Raw genomic sequence first — 24,609 nt, 5'->3', positions numbered from 1 at the left:
CTGTGCAGCCCCTCTCCGCGGGCGCCGTGGGTGGGAATGGAGGCGGCGCGGCCTCCTGAGCCCTACGGCGCACTCACCTGGGCAGGGGGTGGCCCGAGGCGCGGCGCCCCCCCACGGCAACCATGCCATGCTGCTCTCCTGTGCCGGCTGGAGGTTAGGGACGGAGCTGACGGGCGGGGCCCACCATCAGCCTCTCCTCATCAGGCCGCCCTTTTAAGTGGAGGCGCACCCTCGCTGTTTCCGCTTTCATGTGGGGAAAGCGCCCCCAGGAAAGGCGCCATCGGCGTGGCTCATCTTTCCCCCGCAGCCGTGCAACCGGGCCGGCCCAGTGCGCCAGAGCGCTATGCTGCGCTTAGTGCGAGGCCGAGGCCCGTTCGGCGCCCCCTTTTCCTTATTTTTTTTCTTCTGTAACTAATATAATCCGTAGAATATTCATTTGGAGTCCAAAATTGATGATTCAAAATTTTGCAGGTTTCTAAAATCCTGTTCTATCCACATCTGGGCATGGCACCTTTTTCCAAAATACTTTCCTGTGATAATAATATCTAAATGCCCATTTAGACGTTTTAAACACCACCTTTCAAAAATCCCATAGGCTTCAATTCAACTCCAAATGGAGTTATTCAAACTTCCAGAGACTTCTAAAATCCTTCTCTATTTTTAGAACCCTGGTCAACATTTTTGTGTGACTTACTTCTGCTGCAATAAATAAATAGCTCCTATTGCTATTTATTCCTCATTGTAAAATCTCTAGAATATTCATACCATCTCCAAATCCAGTGAAACCACTTCCTAAATATTTCTAAAATCATTCTTTGTTAAATGGGTGCCTCCACTCATTTTTAACAAAATGATTTCTGTTGGCTTCTTCAATGATAACCTATTGCTCTTTCCATCCATTCAAAAATCCTTGATGACCCAAATATCCTATATCAAGCTTCAGGTATTTTTCTTATGACCAGAGAGGTCCAAGAAAAATAAAACTTCTATTTATAGAATACTTTTATTTCTTCTTGATGTGTGGCTTACTATGGTTATTTCCGACGATAGTTGACGGTAGACGGAGTATTCGGGGACGGTGCGGAAGACCTCGAAGACCCCGAGGACTTACGTGAGCAAGGCAAGCAGCCCTTTGACCATGACTTGAGCACAAACATTGTTGCATGCTAGTATAGTTGGTATTTTCCCGTTGCATGTGATCATGATGCCGGTTCATCATTGTGGTGATGGCACCGGAGGCTTCTTCAAAGCCCTTGCATGTTGATGATGTTATTCATGTGGCTCCTCGGAGCACAAACATGATGAGCTTGACCCTACCACTTATGAGGATCATGCTACTGTCATGTTGACTAGTAGAGTAAGATCATTGCATTGAGCTTGACCCTACCCCTTGAGGGTCATGTTATACCATGTTGACAAGTAAAGATAGAGCATATTATCATGAGCATGATGATGAGTTAAATAAAGAGTTTATGAAAACCCCGTCGAGTGCCACTAATGCCCGAGGTTGATGATGAGTTGGTGATCACTTTTGGTGAAGTGATGCACCGGTGTTTTTGTGTGAGTATGGTTTCACAAATGGGATTAGATTTCTGATGTGTCGACCGTCCCAACCTTACCAGTACGACCACGATACCCCTTTATGGGACGGGGCTTTGTTGATTACTCTGGTCGGTGCTAGCAAAGAGCAACATTACTAGTGGCGGGAGTGATCGGTGTCACTCTCGTGATGGGGTCGTGCCAGGTAGGACGACTATGCCATTATTATGAGTCCTAGGCACACCGTTGGTACCTGCATGGTTGTTACAGTCCAGAGTCGGTGCTCGTAAGACGTACAACATGTGGGCTGGGTACGAATCGAGTGGACCTCTTTGTCTAGTATCGTCAGGGGAAAGATGATGATCGGGTACTTACCTCGGGTACACGTGATATACTGCGAGTCATGGATGACACGGAAGTTTACCGTTTCTCGTGGGTCCAGCGTACTACCTCTGCAGAGTGTCAAACTATTCAAATAGCCGTGTCCACGGTCAAGGACAGTTGGGTGGTGCTGCTTAAACTACGTCCAGCGTTTCCGCATAAACCAAGTGTGTGTGTGTGTGAGTTCGGTGAATGGTGTTAATAACCAGAGTTACTTGAGGAATTGATATGACCAAGTTCGGTGACTTGGCATATAGGGTGAACCAGGTGTCTTCAACCCTTGTCAGATATGTCTATATCTGTAACCTGTTCTTCAAAAGTAATTCTTTAACTTGATGCATATCCATGATCATTCCACCCAGATGAGTTATACTAAAGATGCATGATATTGTCATCCATCATTTTCATTGTTCATATCATGGGCTGTTTGTGAGTACATTCAAAGTACTCATTGGCTTGCCACTGGTTATTTCATTGACCAGGTGTGAAAGACAGGATACAGTGCAGATTAACTTGGTGACGTTCTCGCGAGCTAGGACGCTTCCCAGTCAGAATGCCTGTAGGTTAAGGCTGATGGCATGGGTTCACGCTTTCAACCAATAATTCCGCTATTGGTCTAGTTTGGTGCTTTGGCCTTTAAGGCCCTATGTATGTAAGCCTCGACCGAAGTGGTCATTTATTGTATCAAACGGTATGTATGGATGTAAGACTCTATTATTCAGTATCTGTGTTCAGTGAGCATTGATCCTTGGGATCACTGGGCACGGCGATCTCGACTTACCAGTCGGGGTCCCCACAATTGCATACTTCGCATGTGCATGACAGATTTGGGATGACCCCAAATGAAGCAAAATAATCTTTTCTCCAACCATGGCGGCAACTTGCTTCAAATGCACATGAATTAGAGGAAGTCACTTCTTACACCTAACATATACCTCGTGCACGAGACACGAAGACAATGTCTACAAAGTTTCCAACACTAGCTTAATGTTCAACAAATCATGGAGAGGATAAACAATGTTATCGATGGGCTCAACAACAGTTCCTCAAGGTTTCCATATACAAAGGAAATTCCACTACTATGTGATCAAGATAATAACATCGGTCAGATCAAAGAATATAATGGTGTATGCTCAAGGAAATCCACGAGTAAGACACCGTTACAAAAATCCCTGGTTCTGAGTTTGATTTGACGATAGCCCATACTCAAATCAAAAATTGGTCAAGATAATATATGCAACAGTTGATCACACGAATCAACCAATGAGAATATCATCTTTCTCAAGACTCACACTACACATAAGATATCCCTTTGGAATGAACTAAGTTAGACAACTTTTATCTTCCAACTTTCCAAGTTGTTGTTTAGCTTAACCAACTAGCTCAGGGGTATCCAACACAGATTCTTGGAGAAGGGTGGCTTATAGGAAAACCAACTTGACCATGAGCTCAATCATAACAGTCAGGAAACAACCTAGTAATACTTCCGAGAAGATATTCAGAAAATCACGAACCACCGATATGTTATTAATCTCGAGAACAATCTCATTTTTGAGGGCAAGATGATATGATCAAAGAACGAAGGATTGACACAATCCTAACTCATTGACAAGAAAGTGCCCCATGAAAGATGGACTAGGTAGCACGGTCAATCTTAGGATGACGATTTAATCATCATCACCATAAGAGTGAAATTATTGTCCATTAACTACAAAGCAACGACATTGCTAGGAGTATTGATTTCACTCATCATGGTTCACTTGTCAATAGTCCTGTTACAACCAACACGGACACCGAGGGATGAACCATGATACCGATAAGTATCGCTACATCAAGAGTGCATAAGAGATGGTGCAATTCTCACGACATTCTTGACAAAAGAAGGCAACACTCCAAGATAGAACAGAACAAAAGTTGGATTGGCATTTTGATCTGCGAAATACAACTACTTTGACACAATCCAAGAAATGGATGAGGTACTGGAGTTTGCTTCTCCCAGTCATTTTGAAATATAATTGTTCGACAGACCATAAGACTAATAGGCATCGATGACACAAATGCACAACTACTCTTGACTATTCTCTCATAGATGAATGTCAGAAAACAACTGGAAAGGGACAACTCAAGAGCACATGATTTTTCTGAGTTGTAAATGCATAGATTAACATGTCAAATGAGTTCAACATAATTCTTCCAGATAACCCATCCAGAAAGGTGGAGTTGGCAGTCACAATATGGAGTGGAGAACTCATCACGAGCACTCTTGTTGCGATTTTCATTTCACAAAGAACTTCTGCCAAAGATGGTCCATGGTATTGGAAGAATGATATACCACACACCTCGAGGACTAGAAGAAGATTACTAATCATCCTAAAGAACGAGCAATCACTATCAACACAAGTGAGCAGAATGATCCTTGGGTACAAGAACCCAGAAATAGAATACCTACTAGCTAAATAACATCATGAGATGTTTTCAAAAATTATGGCCGGAATTATCACACTAGAAACAAAAAACACAACTAGACTATTGCGTGGTTTTCTGAGGTAACATGGTTTCCTAATACTTCAACAATACGTCGAGGTAATAAAGTAACTCAACACAATAATTGGTTTGCTATGTTTGGTCAAATAGACGTCAGAATAGGAGGAAGGAATTTGCAATTGCATCACATTTTAAAATCCTTGGATAACTCGGACAGCATAATGGCTGCACGGGCTTGAAGTATGAGGCAACCTGCATGAAAATTGACCACATAACAATGAATTCCTATGGCGACATCGATCCAGTAAGACAACAACTTTCCTATAAGTCTCCAGCATAGTAACTCGTAATCCTAATAGATAGATGAGAAAGCCTAATTCTTAAACCCCATAAAATATAGAAGAGGGTGACCCAGAATAAGAATTACACAAGAAAAGGAGTAAAAAGAGCCTTATGTTACCTTCCACAAACAATTCCCTTATATAACGAAAGAGTTGCCAGACTCAACATCGACCAGTTTGGTTTGGTTATCCTATAGGCAGTCAAGCTCTGATACCAAAGCTGTCGGACCCTCGATCCTAAGTCATAAGAAGCCAACCTGTAACACGACACATCACTTTGCGGCCTCACGCAAGGTAAAATCCACGGTTTCCGCCTTACCTTGGCCGAGGCCATTTGCGTCTTTTAGATCACGTATGTGCATATGTCGCTAGCATTCAAACGACAGAGAGCCCATGTTGACATGACTAGTTATAAACCCAAGTGGCACATCCGTACAGGGACAGACATACATCACCCAGCAAAGCAGGTGTTGGTCAACGGCGTGTTTAGATGAGTCGTAGCAAGCTACATGGACTCCATTACAACGCATGACATTTCCCCGAAGGGACAGACACAACCGCAAAGAAGGATACATGCTGGTCAATCAGTGTGTCCATAGTAGTAGCAAGCTACCAAGGCTCGTTGGGAAAACGGTATATCAACCAGAAGCGAAAAGAATCAACTAAAAATCTCATTCTGAATAAAAATGAAAAATCATCTTGTGAGCGAACAGTTTCTGTCTTTTTCCAGCAGGATCAAACAACCATCACCAAGACTAGTCATAAAGGTTTTGCTTGGCTCAAACACAAAATGAAACACAAAAAACACAATCACAACAGAATTATGATGGCGTGGACGCAACAAAACAGAAAGAAAAAGAAATAAATTCATTGGGTTGCCTCCCAACAAGCGCTATTGTTTAACACCCTTAGCTAGGCATAAGGCGATAGAATCACGTATCGTCGTCTTTGGTGCTCAAACCATAAGTAGCCCTCATCATGGATTCATAAGGCAATCTTATTTTATTTCTAGGAAAGTGCTCCATGCCCTTCTTTAAAGGAAATTGAAATCTAATATTCCCTTCCTTCATATCGATGATAGCACCGATAGTCCTTAGGAAAGGTCTACCAAGAATAATAGGGCATGTTGGATTGCAATAAATGTGAAGCACAATGAAATCCACGGGTACATAGTTCCTATTTGCAATAATAAGAACATCATTGATCCTTCCCATGGGTTTCTTGACAGTAGAATCCGCAAGATGCAAATTAAGAGAACACTCTTCAATCTCATTAAAACCCAGAACATCACATAAAGACTTTGGAATCGCGGAAACACTAGCACCCAAATCACACAAAGCATTGCATTCATAGTTTTTTATTTTGGTTTTGATAGTAGGTTCCCACTCATCATGAAGCTTTCTAGGGATAGAGACTTCCAATTCAAGTTTCTCTTCAAGAGATTTTATCATAGCTTCGACGATATGATCGGTAAAGGCCTTGTTTTGGCTATAAGCGTTTGGAGAGTTTAGCATGGATTGCATCAAGGAAATGCATTCAATCAAGGAGCAACTATCATAATTGAATTCCATGAAATCCATAGTAGTAATTTCATTATTACTCAAAGCTTTAATATCTTCTACTCCACTTTCAATGCTTTTAGCATCAAGATAGATGGACTCCGAATCATTGGGGCGTTTTTCAACCAAAGTGGATTCATATCCAACCCCATCATCATTAGGTTTGACACAATAAAACAAAGATTCAATGGGAGTCACACCAAGCACTTTAAGATCTTCGTGATTCTTATCACGAGAACACGCCTTTTTAAGCCATTCATGTCTAGCACGAATTTAGGCGGTTCTTTCTTTGCTCTCAATCATGGAAACACGTGTAGCTTTCAAAGTTTCATCCATATTGATCTTGGGAGGAGAACATCTAACTTTCAAAGCATCAATATCACTACACATTCTATCAACGCTCTTAGCCAAATCGTCAATTTTGAGTAGTTTTTCCTCTATGGACGCATTGAAAATATTTTGCGAGTTGATAAACTCTTTGATATTACTCTCTAGATCACAGGGTAATCTATTGTAATTTCCATGAGTATTGTTGTAGGAGTTGCCAAAGTTATTAGAGGAGTTACTAGGAAAAGGCCTAGTGTAACATCCCAAAATTATAAATTTTGGAATGTTAATATAATTATTAGATTGATTGTTTGTTTGTTTGCTGAGTGACTGAAACTTGTGTGAAATTTGAAACTTTTCAAAACTTTGGAATGAGAGGGAATAAAATGACTTTCCCTTTCCCCGGTGAATTCAAATTCAAGCTTTTAAAAGCCAAGAGAGAAGATGAAATGACTTCTTCAATTATAAAGAATTTGAACGGAGATATTTGCATTGGATTCTTTTGCATTTCCATTTCTTCCTCCTCGCACGAAAAGCCCGGAAAAACTCTCTTCCACGCAAGAGAGAGAGAGGGGAGGAAAATGACACTCCAAAGTGCGGGCAATTTTTGAAATATTGGAGCCAAGAAAACCCGAAGTTCTTTTGCAAAAATAATTACAAAAAGAAATAAAGCAAATTCGGAATTTCTGAAAAAACATTTTTTAAAAGTTTTTATTTTGGATTTAAAAAAATGTTATTCGGGTAGAGATTCTTTTTCTGATTTTTTTGATATATAATCCCATATATAAATATATTGATTTATTTTCTTTTTTTAGCTTTTATATTTTGTGTTTGGAAAGGTTTAATAAAAGGAAGGTTATTTTTTTTTCTTAACAGCCGCCCCCGAGCGTTTTTTTCTTAGCTGGGCCGAATCCCACTACCCGGGATCCCAGATCCCTTAAGAATCGACCACCGACCCCCTGCCTTTCCCTCCCTCCTCCCACGGCCCGTGGACCCCACCCCTGGCCAATGCCTCTCTCCCTCCACGTCACCTTCTCCTTCCTCCCTCGTCTCCTTCCTTTTCTCTGCAACCGAGACCGACCCCTCTCCCAGCTCGCGATCTCCTTCCCTACTGCCTCCCTCTCCTTCCGTAGTACCACCCCCACCTAGCCTATATAAGCCCCCCCCCTCAGCCACCCCGTTCCCAACCCTAGCAGCCGCCGCCGCCGCCCGAAGCCGCCACCGCCACGAGCTGCTCGCCGGAGCCCGAGGCTGCCACCCCTCGGCCTCGCCCTGGGAGCCAACCCCTGGAACCCCCTCTCCCCCGAGCGCCCCCCCCCCCCGCGGAGGAGGACCCCGCCGCCACCTCCCCCGAAGCCCCACCGCCCCCGGAGCTACTCTCCTCCCTCGCCGGTGCAACCCATTGCCCCGGTCAAGGTAGCCCTCTCCTCTTTGTTATTGCATGCATTTTTTTAGTCGTTAGATCGTGGATATAGGGTCTGGATTAAATCACTAGACGCCCCTTCAGTCTAATAAGAAAAACCAGTAGGTTTTTTGTCACTTATGAATTAACCAGCGAACTTTGCTAGCCTTAGGCCGTTTTCCCGTAACTTTGAAACAAACACCACAGCAGCCAATAGCATCAGGACACGTGTACCCCTCTTTTTAGCACTAGTAGTTTTGTAATTTTCTGCCTATTTGCAAAAACAGAAACTTTCTGTTTTGTTTTGGCCACTGCTTTTTATCCCTTAGTCCAATGACATTGATTCTTTTTCCAGTAGCTCAAAAATTTCCTGTAGTTTTTAAAAACATATAATTTGTCTATGTTTGAAATTTTTAAATATAAGTTAGAGCAGATTTAGTTTAAACCTTGTTTTGCCTATTCCAGGAGTTTGAAAAATGATTTTGAGTTGATTCTTTTTGCTACTGTTTTCTAGTGATAAAATCTTACTGTGGTAGAATTTGCAGAATTTTTAAAGTATTTTTACTGGTGTTTTCAACAGAAACAAGTTTCTGCCATACCGGCACGTGATAAATTCTTTTGCTTAGGCTTTCGCAAATCATTACTTGTGATGTTATTTTTACTTGTGGCTTGATTGAAGTGCTTATGGTGTGCTTTGTGTTTGTATCGGTAGATCATCCGGAGTGCGAAGCGTGTTACTTAGAAGCGCTCGAGCAAGACAACTATCATCAAGGCAAGTCACTTTGATCATACTATCACCTATGTTTTATGCATTGTAGTTCTACCATCCTATGCCCAAATTTGCATGCTGCCTAGGTACTTGGAAACTTTAGCATAAGTTGTAGTATCATGTGGTAGGCACACAACAACCCCGATACTTGGCCCCGGGACGACAATGTTATATTTGCTATGCTTAAGTAGACGGGTTACCGGTTGAGTGTATATCACGAGTGATGCGAGGTTGATATAATAATCAAGACCGGACTAAGACAAGATTTTCAAGTCCTCGGACGCAATGCAACACTGGGTGAACGACGGTTGATCGGCTCCCCGGAAAACCCAGTGGATGCCCGGGATACTGGAGAGGCCATGTCATCCCGCGGAAAGCTTCACCGAGGCTCAAAGAGACAGACGGATGTTTTCAAGACCCAAGGCTTACCTGCACAGCCACAAGTCATTATGGGCTCTGGCTTGGTTGGACAACGCGGCGACTCTGGACAGGCGGTGCTAGCAGATGTAGACGAACGGTAGGAATGGATGGGCACCGAGAGGGATTCAGAGGGACCCGTTAAAAGACCATGTTTTGATCATCCGGTGTTCAAACACCCTAAAGTGTGAGGACATACTCGGAGGCGATCAAATCTTGTGGGGAACGTGTGCAAAACTCTGCAGAGTACTTAAACCTAATCGATTAGCCGTGTCCACGGTCATGGACAACTTGAGCCAAAGGAACTGAAGTTATCTGGATTTCTCAACACCATTAAATATATTTGATGAGGGTAATTATTGACCACTCGGGTACGAGAACTGGTTGGCGGAACCATCTCGTTAACAACCAACAATGTAGTAACATTTTTCTTTTAGCCCTCTCTTGATGTAGGAGAAAACTTGCTTTTCGCTAAAAACTTATAGCCCCACCTGCCATATATGCATATAGTATAGATGATTACTTTTCACCCCTCTCTTATGTGACTTGCCGGCATATTCAATATGCTAACCTACACGACTGCAACGTCTTATGTTGCAGATATTTTCTTCGACGAGTAAGAGTACGATTCAGGGTTACGGTCTACACTCAACTTGCCGTTGGTGTTTATTGGGACTCCACTCCCTTGACCGCTTCCGCTGAGATATTTAAGGTATCTATCAGTTTTACGCTATTTTACATGTAATTGCACTTTGATATATACATTGATGTACTGTGTGTGCCAGCATACTGATCCAGGGATGGCACGGAAACACAGAGGCTTGACTCGTCTTGAGTCGGGTCGCTACACCTAGGAACATAGTTTCCTCTAAAAGCATTGTTGTTGCCAAAATTATTCCTACCAACAAAATTAACGTCCAAGCTAGCGTTGCTACTCTCAATCAAAGAAGACAAGGGCGTATCATTAGGATCTAAAGGAGCACTTATACTAGCAACCAAATTCATTAACTCATCCATCATAGCACTCAACGAGTTAATTTTTTCTATAGCGTGTACCTTCTTACTAGTAGGTGACCTTTTCAGTGTGCCACTGAGAGTAGTTCGTCATGATATTGTCTAGGAGTTTTGTGGCTTCTCCTAACGTGATTTCCATGAGCGTTCCACCTGAGGCGGAGTCCAAGATATTTCTCGAAGCAAAATTCAAGCGAGCGTGGAAGATTTGTATAATCATCCAACGACTCAAGCCATGAGCGGGACAATTTCTAATCATCAATTTCATTCTCTCCCAAGATTGTGCAACATGTTCATGATCAAGTTGCTTAAAATTCATGATATCATTACGGAGAGACATAATCTTAGCCAGCGGAAAATACTTGGATATATAAGCATCTTTTTACTTATCCCAAGAATCGATACTATTTTTGGGCAAAGACGAAAACCATGTTTTTTATCGATCTCGCAACGAGAAAGGAAAAAGCTTCAATTTAATCACATCATTATCCACATCTTTCTTCTTTTGCATATCGCAAAGCTCAATGAAGGTATTAAGATGGGATGCGGCATCTTCACTAGGAAGGCCGGAAAAATGCTCTGTCATAACAAGATTCAGCAAAGCGGCATTGATTTCGTATGACTCCACACTAGTAGCGGGAGAAATCGGAGTACTAATAAAATCATTATTATTAGTATTCGAAAAGTCACAAAGTTTGGTGTTTTCAGTCATCCTGACTTCGGCAAGCAAGCAAGCACACACAAGTGAACAAAGAGCAAGCGAGAAAAAGGGCGAACGAAAAGGCGAACAAAAAGGAAAATGAAAAAGGCAAATATTTTTGTGTAAATTTTGTTTTTCAGAAGTGGGGGAGAGGAAAACGAGAGGCAAAAAAGCGAATGCAAGAGATGAGTTTGTGACACTTACTTGGATGAGTTCTTGACTTGATCCTCCCCGGCAACGGCGCCAGAAATCCTTCTGCTACGTCGACAGAAACCTTGTGTCGTCCCACGAGCTTGCGTTGGTTTTCCCTTGAAGAGGAAAGGGTGATGTAGCACAGGAGCAGTAAGTATTTCCCTCAGTTTGAGAACCAAGGTATCAATCCAGAGTACCTCCACAAACCCAAAGAGCTTGCACCCAACGCTATAAAGGGGTTGTCAATCCCTTCAAGATTGATTGGAAAGTGAGATCTGAAGGCGGAAAGTGCAACGAAGAAAAAGTGTAAGGCTGAAAATATGGTGTGGAGTAGACCCGGGGGGCATAGTGCTAACTAGAGGCTTCTCTCAAAATAGCAAATATTACGGTGGGTGAACAAATTACCGTTGAGCAATTGATAGAACCGCGCAAAGTCATGACGATATCTAAGGCAATGATCATACATATAGGCATCACGTCCGAGACAAGTAGACCGATACTTTCTGCATCTACTACTATTATTCCACACATTGACCGCTATCTAGCATGCATCGAGTGTATTGAGTTCATGACGAACAGAGTAACGCTTTAAGCAAGATGACATGATGTAGAGGGATAATCTCAAACCAATGATGAAAACCCCATCTTTTTACCCTTGATGGCAACAACACTATGCGTGCCTCGCTACCCCTTCTGTCACTGGGTGAGGTCACTGCATGGTATGAGCCCAAAACCAAGCACTTCTCCCATTGGAAGAATCATAGATCTAGTTGGCCAAAGAAAACCCACAACTCGAAGAGAATTACAAGGATATGAAATCATGCATAAGAGAGATCAGAAGAAACTCAAATAAGATTCATAGATAATCTGATCACAAATCCATAATTCATTGGATCTCGACAAACACATCGCGAAAGAATATTACATCAGATAGATCTCCATGAAGATCATGGAGAACTTTATATTGAAGATCCAAGAGAGAGAAGGAGCTATCTAGCTACTAGCTGTGGACCCGTAGGTCTATGGTGAACTACTCACGCATCATCGGAGAGGTCATGTTGTTGATGAAGAAGACCTCCGTATCTGAATCCCCCTCCGGCAGGGCACCATAACGTGCCCCAGATGGGATCTCGCGGAGAAAGAAGCTTGCGGCGGCGGAAAAGTACTTTCGATGATCTCTTGATTTTTTGTGGGATTTTAGGGAATTTATAGGCGAAAGAGCTAGGGCAGAGGTGGCCCAGCGAGCCCACAAGCCTGGGAGGCGCGGCTCCCCTAGCCGCGGGTAGGGGGCTTGTGGGGTCCCTGCAGGCCCCCTGCCCTGATTCTCAGCCTTCCCGATCATTTTCTGTTTCGGAAAAAATATTTTTGGCAGTTTCGTTCCGTTTGGACTCCGTTTTAAATCCTCCTCTGAAAGGGGTCAAAAACATGGAAAAACAGGAACTGGCACTTGGCACTGAGTTAATAAGTTAGTCCCAAAAAAGATATAAAAGGCATACAAAACATCCAAAGTTTGACAAGATAATAGCATGAAATCATCAAAAAATATAGATACGTTGGAGACGTATCATGGACTCATCTAGAATAACTTTGTTTCAAGGATTTTGATGCACAAGAAGTATTCCCGCTTAGTACAGGTGAAGGCTAGCAAATAGGTTGGGAAGCAACCAACTAGAGAGAGAAAATGGTCATGAACATGCTTTATGAATAATTGTCATTACATACTAGCATGAATAGGTATAAACACCATGAACATAAATATCGTGGAGGCTATGTTGGTTTTGATTCAACTATATTTGTGAACATGTGCCAAGTCAAGCCACTCGAACAGTCAGAGGAGGATAGCATGTCATCATACTGCATCACAACCATTTTAATGCATGTTGACATCCAAGATAAATCATTATCCACTCCTAGCTACTTAAGCATGGCATGAACAAATATAATTTCTAATTGTTATTGCAAACATGTTTGGTCATAATATGCTGAATCATGAATACTGGTTTAAACATATTTACAAAAACAAAAATAAGTTGAGTTCATATCTGCTTCTCTTGTCCATAGTCACTTCATCAAATATTGTCATTATTGCCTTTCACTTGCATGACCGAACAATATGAAAATAATAATAGTGCAAGAGTGCCATGGACTAAGCTACAATCCGCACCATTTTATTCAAAAGAAGAAGATATGGTAATATGGGTTCTTTATTAGATCAATAACAATGCATATGGGAGCCACTCAATATTTTCGTCGCGGTATTCCCCTTGGGTATAACTCAAAGAAGGGAAAAGAATTTCACATAGACACACTAACATATTTTTGGAGTTTTTAGTTTTTCAAGAACAACACAAATTAAAGAATTGAAAACTAAAACAAGAAAACTATTTACACGGGAAAACTCCCAACACGGGAAAGCCCAAACACATAAGAAGAAAGAAAGAAAATAAATCTAACATGGATAATATAGCGCAAGTGTGTGAACATCGACAATTAGTATATATAAGTAGGAATGTAAAGTCGGTGGAAACACGTACTCCCCTAAGCTTAGACTTTTGGCCTAGCTTGGTAATCACCACCCGTAGTGGTTGTCCGACCTCTTTTCGAAGTGTTTGGGCGGCAGCACTAGAGAGTCCAACTCCTGGTGCTCCGTCTCGGCCGTTGCCTATCCGTTTTGATAGGCAATAATGTCCTCGGGCATGATCATGTATCCATTCCTCACAATAGAATCAAACAAAGCAGGTGCGGGCGACATGATAATATCTCGGGTAACCTCGCTAAAAACTAACTTATATGGAAGGTTATCCAAGGAATCACAACTATCAATAAATTGGTGATCAACCATAGAATCACAATCAAGATAAGCTCGTGGTAAAAGATAGTCATCATGAAGAAAAGGGATGTTAAAGAGTTCCGCTAAGCGAGTGGCATAGATATCATTGTCGATTTCACCCTTAGATTTGTTATTGTGTAAACATTGAGCAATAATAGCTCCCAAATTAAAGGTGTGATCATTATGGATTGCTCGACATGCAATGGCAAGGTCAGGAGTGCTAAGGATCCTATCCTTCTCTTCATGATAAATAAAGCGCAGTAGTGCACTAAAGAAAACTATGGGCTAGGAGCTGTGGCTTTCAACATGCCTCGCATCTCACCGACTCTTAAGGTGACTAGGAAATCCGCAAACTCAACTGGTTTGGGTTCTCTTAACTCCCCATGAGAGGGAATTAAACATATCTCACAAAATTCAGTAAGCGATATTTGGCGGGTTTTAGCATATAGGTTAAACCGCACTGAAGGTGGATCATGAATATTTAGAAAATAGAAATTTTGAACAAAGGAATTAGTGAGTGTATGGTATTGGTCACACTCATCTGCGATGAAGTTGGCTAACCTACCATTTTCCATGAATTGCGCAAACTCATGGTCTCGGCTTGTGCCATGAAGGGAGTGCAGCCATTCGCATGGTCGGACCTCTGTCAATCATGGGGTGGTGAGTCTAGTAGCAGATGATTCCCCAATAACCCTCTTGGCATTCTTTTTCGATGAACTCCTCCTGAAGTGGTTCATTTTTCCAAGAACAAATTTCTGAAATTTTTTGGGTCACAAATTAAAGTTAACAAAACTTCACAAGAATGATAGAAACTACTCATAGGGATGCCTAGAGCCGAAAACAAGCATTCAGACTACTTCGACATTCAAGAATTCAACGTGCAAGCTCATCTACATCAGCACCTAGAGTAGCTAATTAGTTCTACAATAAACCACCTAAGAAAAAACTAATTGGAGGAGTGGGGGAGTTACATATCAGGGAGTAATCCCCCAAAAAAGTTCATAAATGGAGCTGCGAGGAAAGAGATCGAAATACATGGGTTTGAGAGAAAGAACACGAGAGAGAGAGATACATGGATTTTTTTTTCTGGAGGTAGGTGACGAAGTGAGCTGAGGAATAAGTGAGGGGGGCCCTGAGGGGCCCACTAGACACGTGGCCGCGCCTGGTGGGGGTGGCGTGTCCTAGTGCCTAGTGGGCACCTCGGACATCGCCGTGTGATGCTTTGAGTGCCAGATATTCACAAATTTTAAAAAAATGTGTGAATATTTTAGGCCATTTGAAGAACTTTTATTTTTGGGCACCTTTTTTATTGCATGGAAAAATCAGAAAATAGGATAATCATGAAATTTATTGTATTCAAATAAAAATAACAGGAAAAGTAAAACGGATATAAAGAGTTGTTCCTACTGAATTTATCGACCTCATGCTTCTTGAAAATGATTCATTAACAAGGTTGATCAAGTGTTATTAACAACCACTTCCAAGTAGCATGATCACGAAGAATTTTCATAAAACACTAAGTTACCTCAAAGGGGATGTGCATATCCCGAACAATATGGATCTCATATTTATTATTTTCACTAGGTAGAGGTATTTATTGGTGGTAGTCGGAGATTTTTCAATAACATTAACACCATTCACTTGAAATTGTTTCCTCGGAAAATGCATCGTATTTTCTCTACCATTGTCAGAAAAAGTTACCTTGCTTTTGTTGCAATCAATAACAACCCCTGCAGTATTCAAGAAAGGTCTACCAAGGATAACTCAGAATTTGTCATCCTCGGGCATATCAAGTATAACAAAGTCTGTCAAGATAGTAACATTTGCAACAACAACGTGTACATCCTCACAAACACCGAGAGGTATGGCAGTTGATTTGTCAGCCATTTGCAATGAAATTTCAGTAGGTGTGAGTTTATTCAAGTCAAGTCTTTTGTATAAAGTGAAAGGCATAACACTAACACGAGATCCTAGATCACATAAAGGAGTTTTCACATAGTTATTTTGATAGAACATGGTACAATTGGTAGTCCTGGATCTCCTAGTTTTTTAGGTACTCCATCCTTAAAGGTATAATTAGCAAGCATGGTAGATATTTCAGCTTCGGGTATTTTTCTTTTATTAGTGACGATGTCTTTCATGTACTTAGGATAACGGGCCATCATTAAAAGATCAGTTAAACGAGTACGCAAAAATACTGGCTTAAGCATTCCAGCAAAGCGTTCAAATTCTTCATCATCTTTTTTCTTAGTTGGTTTGGCTGGATAAGGCATGGGTTTTTCAACCCATGGATCTCTTTCTTTTCCATGCTTGCTAGCATCAAAATCTCTTTTATCATAACATTTATTCTTATGTTGTGGGTTATCAAGATCAATAGGAGGTTCTATATCAACATCATTATCTGGTTCTTTATCATTGTCAGGTTGAGCATCTACATGAGCATCATCATTATCATTTTCATTATTACTAGGTGAATGCTCACTACCAGATTGAGTTTCAACATCAGAGATAGAGATATCATTAGCATTAGGAGAAGGTTTTTCTACTTGTGGTTCACTAGAACTGTGCAAGGTCCTATCATTTTTATTTTTATTTTTCTTCCTAGAAGGACTAGGTGCATCATTATTAATTCTTTGTGAATCTTGTTCAGTTCTTTCACGATGACCTTCTAAATATAGTGGATCTTGAGTCATTGTTCCTCCTCTAGTCCTTACTCTAACCGCATGATCATTCATATTGTTAGTTATTTCAGGAAGTAACTCACTTTGAGATTTAGCAACTTGTTCTAATTGGGTTTGAACAATAGCATCATGTTTACCTACACCTCTTACATCATTGGTGATTCTAAATAACAAGTAACGTAAGCGAGCAATCATATTAGAGTTTTGTTTCAATTGTTTCATGACATAGGAGTTGAAATGATCTTGCTTTTATAATATAATTATAAAATTCATATAAGCATTGACTAGGATGTTTATTGTAGGAGATGTCACCTTCATAAAAATTCAATAGAGAATTTACCTCTGCCACGTGTGGTGGTGTTTTGAGACCATGGATTTCTTTGATAGGTGGTAAATTCTTAACATCTCGGGCTTTAATGCCTTTTTCATGCATACATTTCTTTGCCTCTTGCATAGTTTTAGGACTAAGGAATAAAATAACCCTCTTCATCGGAGTAGGTTTAGGTGGTGTTTAGAAAGTGTCCATTCATCATAATTCTTCAATATATTAGTCAATAACCAGCACAAATATCTAGGTAGTCCCTAGAAGCATCAGTTAGACTATTATGAAATATATCAAGTATTTCATTTTTCTTAAGAGAATGATCACGCAAAGCATTAGGTAATTGGAGAAGCCTCCCCCAAGCTTGTGGGAGACTCTCATCTTCAATTTGGACAAAGTTAAATATTTCCTCTAAGGCAGCTTGTTTCTTATAAGGAGGAAAATATTTTTCACAGTAGTAATAAATCATATCCCGGGAGTACGCACACAACTAGGAGCAAGAGTAATGTACCAAATCTTAGCATCATCCTTTAATGAGAATGGAAATAATTTGAGAATATAGTAGTAGGGAATTTTCTCATCATTAGTAAATAGGGTAGCTATATCATTTAGCTTAGTGAGATGTGCCACAATAGTTTCATTTTCATAGCCATGAAAAGGATCAGAATCAACAAATGTAATTATCTCTGGGTCGATAGAGAATTCATGATACTTATCGGTAACAAAGATAGGCGAAGTGGAAAACTTAGGATCATATTTCATTCTAGCATTCAAGGATTTTTCTTTCATCTTGCATAGTAGTTTCTTAAGATCTTCTCTATCCTCACAATCAAGAAAGTCTCTAGCAATTTATTCATCCGTAACATAACCTTCAGGTATTTCAGGCATTTCAGTTTTAGGATAGTTGTGTCTAAAAGGTATTTCAATAATTTCAGTAGCAAAGACTTCATCAGTTTCAATAGTATCATTAGTCTCAACATGCTCAAATTCTTTAGCTCTAGCAAGTTGTTCCTTAAGAAATTCACCTAGTGGCATAGTATCATCAAGCAAGATACTAGCATCATCATAAGCATCATTCATATCAAAGGTATCATCATCAAGAACTTGCAACATATGAGGATTAATAACATGTTGTGGTGGTGTTGCAAGTCTATTCAAAACAGAGGGTGAGTCAAGGGCAGAGCTAAATGGTAGTTCCTTACCTCCCCTCATCTTAGAGGCAACGATATTGGTTCTTGGGTCTTTCAGATTCCTCATAGTGATCAATAAATCGATGTCCCAACTGACTCAACAAATATATCTATGCTCCCCCACAACGACGCTAGAAAATGTTTTTGATAACCCACAAGTGTATGGGACCGCGATAGTTTTCGAGCGTAGAGTATTCAACCCAAAATTATAGATTCGACACAAGGGGAGCCAAAGAATATATGTAAGTATCAGAAGTTGAGTTGTCAATTCAGCCACACATGGAGATTTAGTATCTGCAACACAGTGATCAGTAACACAGTAATATGATAATTTTGACAAAAGTGGTAACGGTAGCAGAAGTAACGGTAATAGTGATATCAGTTCTGTAGCAGTTGTAACTGCAGTAGCAACAATTGTAACTTAGCAAGCACAACATGTGCAAAACTCGTAGGCATTGGATCAGTGATATTGCTGGATAATATTCATCATATAACAGTCACAACATAGGGCGAAACAGAACTAGCTCCCGCTCATCGATATAATGTAGGCATGTATTTCGTAAATAGTGATACGTGCTTATGTAAAAGAACTTGCATCACAAATTTTGTCCTACCCTCCTGTGGAAGCGAGGTCCATAAGGAAACTAAGGAATATTAATGCCTCCTTTTAATAGAGAACCGAAACAAAGCATTAACACATAGTGAATACATGAACTCCTCATACTACGACAATCACCGAAAAGATTCCCGATCATTGTCACTTTGGGGTATGCGGATCCTAACACATAGTAGGTGCATATAACTTGCAAGATCGGATCAGGAACATATATACAGTGGTGAAAACATAAACGGTTCAGATCTAAAATCATGGCACTCGGGCCCTAGTGGCAAGCATTAAGAATAGCAAAGTCATAGCAACATCAATCTCCGAACGTAGTGGATACTAGGGATCAAAACCAGACGAAACTAACTTGATTACATGATGAATCTCATCCACCTCTTCACCGACCATCAAGTGAAGGGCTTACTCACTCCCAGTGGAGAACATCAATGAATTAGCGATGAAGGAGGGTTGGTGATGACGAAGACCGAAGATTCCCCTCGCCGGAGCCCCGAACAGAATCCGGATTAGCCCTCCCGATGAAGAATAGGAGGTGGCGGCGGATCCGTATCGTGAAACGTGATGATACTTCCTCCTTGATTTTTCTCTTCGATAATAGGATTTTACAGCGCTGGAATTAGGGTCAGCGGAGCCCCGTGGGCCCCACTACACACCAGGCCACGCTAGGGGGCTGGCGTGCCCTGGTACCTAGTGGGCGCTTGGGGCCTCCCCTCTTGTGGGTCTTGGTTCCAGTATTTTTCTTTTATTCCAGAAAAAATATGAAAAAGTTTCGATCCATTCTGAGAACTTTTATTTCTACACAAAAACAACACCATGGTAGTTATGCTGAAAATAGCGTCACTCCGGGTTAGTTTCATTCAAATCGTGCAAATTAGAGTCCAAAACAAGAGCAAAAGCATTAGGAAAGGTACATATGTTGGAGACGTATCACGACATGCAACAATAGCTCCTAGATTGTAAGTGTTATCACCATAAAGTGCACGACGCAAATAGCAAGACTGGGGGCACTGAGACCACCACCCTCCTCCATAGCAGCTATACATTTTGCTAAAAATAAAGAGAAATAATGCACAGAAGGAAAATGCAACCGGTGGTCCTGGCGCTTTATACGCCTCTATTTTCTCCTACAGTTAGGGTGAGGAGGAATTCCTCAAACACCTCCGGCTTAGGCGCATGCACTCCCCCTTGAGAGGGAAGCTAGCATATTTCACAAAATCTGGAAAGATGCAATTCATAATGGTCATCATACAAATCAAAGCGCACTATGGGAGCATCGACCCTACTCGAGAAATAAAAAAATTGCACGAAAGAATAAGTGAGGAGATAGAATTGATCACACTTATCTGCGAGGAAGTTGGTCATCCTGGCGGTTGCGGCAAATTGTTCAAATTCTTCATCAAATCCCACTTTATTCATGAATGGGGTATGTGACCATTTGCACGACCTAACTTCTATGTTGCGGAGAATGTTAATGTCGCGATCCGGTGTCTCCCCAGCAACTCCCTTAGGGCTCTGGCTCGAAGAACCCTTCCTTGAAGACACCTCATGATTCATTTTCCTGCACACAAATTTCTGAAGTTTTTGGGCACAAAATTGTGTAAGTATAAGATTGATAGCAACTACTCATATGGATGCCTAGAAGTCATATTAAGCATTACTACTACTTGGAACTCAAAGAATCAAAGATGCCAACTCTTTTTCAGTACTACCAAGTGCAACAAAATTTACAAAATATAAACCAGTAAAGCAAAAAACTAATTGCATGAACGGGAGAGTCACATACAAGGACCAATTCCTCAAAACAGTTTTGGAAACGGAGTTCCGCGCAAAAAGATTGAAAATTTCAGTTTCTGGAGGAATAACTCAAGAGACGAGAGAGATAGAGAGAGGGGGAGAGAGAGAGCTAGGAATTATTTTCTGGAGGTAGGTAACGACGTAAGCTAAAGGGATGAGGCAGGGGCCCTTTGGGTCCCACAAGGCAACAGGGCGCGCCTAGGGCGTTGGACGCAACCTGTTGGCTTGTGGCCCACAGGTGCACCTCCCTACTGCAATATTTGTGCCAAAATTCTTAAATAATCCAGAAAAAATCATGTTAAAATTTTGTGACATTCTAAGGCTTTTTATTTTTGTGTCATTTTTCTATTGCACGGAAAACTTAGTAAATAAGATAATCATGGCATTTTATTTTTCTATAACTAAGGGCATGCTTGGATTGGATGTGTTTAAATACATCTGTATTTAATTTACAGGTGTAACTTACACATCTAGTAGTGATTTGTGCCCGAAAGTAAAACGACCGAGGGAGATCTGTATTATTTACAGATGTACCGGTCGGGGAAACGACGTTCCAAACACGCCCTAAGAGAATAGAGAATAAACTCGTGATATAGAGAGTTGTGAATAATCAATTCATCAATCACATGTCTTTCAAAAAGGATCCATTACTAATGTTGATCAAGTCTTATTAATAACCATTTCTGATTGGCATGAAATCAGAGAATTTTCATATATCACTAGGTTACCTCAATGGGGATTTGCATCTACCCAACAATAAGATTGTAATATTTCTTCTTGCAGTAGAAAGAGGGATTTGAAAATGTGCAATGATAACCGTGGCACAGGGCTCAATGACGTTAATATTATTAACCAAAGTTTGCTTCTTCGGAAAATGCACGCTATGTTGCTTGCCATTGACATGAAAAGTAACTTTGCTTTTGTTGCAATCAATAACAGCCCGTGTAGTATTTAGAAATGGTCTACCAAGGACGATCATCATATTGTCGTCCGCAGGCATATCAAGAATAACAAAGTATGTTAAGATAGTAACATTTGAAACCATAACAAGAACATCCTCACAAATTCCAATAGATAAAGATGTGGATTTATCATCCATGTCCAAAGGGATCTTAGTGGGTGTAAGCTTATGCGGATCTAGTCCTTTTTATAGATAGAAGGACATCACGTTAACACCGGCTCCTAAATCACATAGATCAGTTTTAACATAGTTTCTTTCAATAGAGCAAGGTCTAGTGGGCATGCCAAGATCTCCAAGCTTCTTAGGCATTCCACAACCAATAATAATTAGCAAGCATATTAGCAATTTCAGTTTTAGGTATTTTTCTTTTGTTTGTAATAATATCCTTCATGTACTTAGCATACGAGGCATTTTCAATATATCAGTCAAGATAGTGCGCAAAAATACAAGTCTAATCATTTCTGCAAAGCACTCAAATTCTTCCTCGTTCTTTCCTTTAGAAGGATTACGAGGGAAGGGCGTGGGTTTTCGAACCCATGGATCTCTTTCTTTCCCATGCGTTATAGCAACACGGTATCTTTTATGAGAACATTTACTCTTAGGAGGTGGTTATGAAGATCCTGAGCAGGCACTATTTCGACATTATTATTAGATTCCTTATTACTATATGGTGGATCTTGTACATGAACATCATTATTGTCATTATCATTATAACTAAGTTCATGTTCACTACCAGATTGTGTCTCAGCATTAGAAATATAAACATCATTGGGATTCTCAATAGTTTTCTCTATATCAGGTTCACTAGGAGCATCGAAAGTCTTATCATTTTTCTTTTTCTTTTTCTTCTTAGTGGGACTAGGTGCATAGTCATTAATTCTCCAAGAATGTTGTTCTATTCTTTTAGGGTGACCTTGAGGATAAAGAGGTTCCTGAGTCATTCTACCTCCTCTAGTTACTACTCTAACAGGATGATCATTCATATTATTATTCATTTTGGCAAGCAAATCATTCTTTGACTTAGCAATCTGATCTAGTTGGGTGTGAACCAGGGAAGCATGTTTACCTAGACCTTTCACATCATTAGAATTCTAAAGATCAAGTCACTTAAGCAGTCTATCATCGTGGCATTATGTCTTAATTGATCTTTCACATAATTATTAAAGTGTTTTTGCTTAACAACATAATTTTCAAATTCATACATGCACTGACTAGGAGTCTTAATACAAGGTATATCACTTTCGTTAAAGGAACAAAGAGAATATACATCTACTACCTGTGTCGAAATGTCAAGTCCATGAATTTCTTCGATATGTGGTAGATTATTAACATTTGTAGTTCTAATATCTTTCTCTTTCATAGATCTTTTTGCTTATGGCATATCTTCGGTGCTGAGAAAAAGAATGCCTCTCTTCTTTTGAATAGGCTCTGAAGGTGGATCAGGAATAGTTCAATTATCAGCATTTTGCAATAGGTTATTGATGACCCACAAGTGTGGGGGATCTATCATAGTCCTTTCGATAAGTAAGAGTGTCGAACCCAACGATGAGTAGAAGGAAATGCCAAGTGGTTGTCAGCAAGGTATTCTCTGCAGGCACTGAAATTATCGGTAACAGATAGATGTGTGATAAGATAATTCGTAACGGGTAGCAAGTAACAATAGTAACAATGGTGCAGCAAGATTTCCCAATCCCTTTTGTAGCAAGGGACAAGCCTTGCCGAACTCTTATATAAGATAAAGCGCTCCCGAGGACACATGGCAATTTCTGTCAAGCTAGTTTTCGTCATGTTCATATGATTCGCGTTCGCTACTTTGATAGTTTGATATGTGGGTGGACCGGTGCTTAGGTGCTGTCCTTACTTGGACAAACATCCCACTTATGATTAACCCGTCTCGCAAGCATCCACAACTACGAAAGAAGAATTAAGACAAAGTCTAACCATAACATTAAACTAGTGGATCCAAATCAGCCCCTTACGAAGGAACGCATAAACTAGGGTTTACGCTTCTGTCACTCTAGCAACCCATCATCTACTTATTACTTCCCAATGCCTTTCTCTAGGACCAAATAATGGTTAAGTGTTAAGTAGTCGACGTTCACATAACACCACTAGAGGAAGGACAACATACAACGCATCAAAATATCGAACGAATACCAAATTCACATGATTACTTATAGCAAGACTTATCCCATGTCCTCAGGAAAAAACGTAACTACTCACAAAGCATAATTATGTTCATGATCAGAGAGTTATTGAATAGCATTAAGGATCTAAACTTATGATCTTCCACCAAGTAATCCAACTAGCATAAACTACAAAGAGTAATTAACACTACTAGCAACCTTACAAGTACCAATCGGAGTCGCGAGACGAAGATTGGGTACTAGAGATGAACTAGGGTTTGGAGATGAGATGGTGCTGATGAAGATGTTGATGGAGATGAGTCCCCTGCGATGAGAGGAGTGTTGGTGATGATGATGGCGATGATTTCCCCCTCCGGGAGGGAAGTTTCCCCGGCAGGACGGCCCTGCCGGAGCTCTAGATTGGTTCTGCTAAAGTTCCGCCTCGTGGCGGCGTCGTTTCTTCCTGATAGCTCTCCCTTGATTTTTTCTAGGAAGAAACCCTCCTTATAGAAGAAGATGGGAGCCGGGGGGGGGCACGAGCCACCCAGGCGCGGTCAGGGGGGTAGGGTGCGCCTGGGATGCTCATGACCTCCTGGTGGCCCCTTCAGTATTTCTTCCGCCCAATATTTTTTATATATTCCAAAATAATTCCTTGCTGATTTTCATGGCTTTTAGAGTTGTGCAGAATAGGTATCTCAAACTTGCTCCCTTTTCAGCCCAAAATTCCAACTCCCGGCATTCTCCCTCTTCATGTAAACCTTTAAAAAATAAGATAGAAAAGGCATAAGTATTGTACCAAAATGTGTAATAGCAGCCCATAATGCGATAAATATCAATATAAAAGCATGATGCAAAATGGACGTATCAGTTATTCAATAATTCTTCTATTTCTCCAACAGTTCTTTCCGTGAAAACACAACAAGGACAACTATCTAGGAAGTCCCTAGAAGCATCTGTTAGC

General features: G+C 40.7%; 1 pseudogene; it reads right to left on the bottom strand.

Annotated features, from left to right (window-relative positions):
- Nucleotides 1-23,837: 23,837 nt before the first annotated feature.
- Nucleotides 23,838-24,387, bottom strand: LOC123450316 (annotated as a pseudogene).
- Nucleotides 24,388-24,609: the final 222 nt, after the last annotated feature.

This window comes from Hordeum vulgare, chromosome 4H, assembly GCF_904849725.1.
Source record: "Hordeum vulgare subsp. vulgare chromosome 4H, MorexV3_pseudomolecules_assembly, whole genome shotgun sequence".
NCBI classification, from domain to species: domain Eukaryota; kingdom Viridiplantae; phylum Streptophyta; class Magnoliopsida; order Poales; family Poaceae; genus Hordeum; species Hordeum vulgare.
This window is presented reverse-complemented; position numbering and strand designations above follow the sequence as displayed.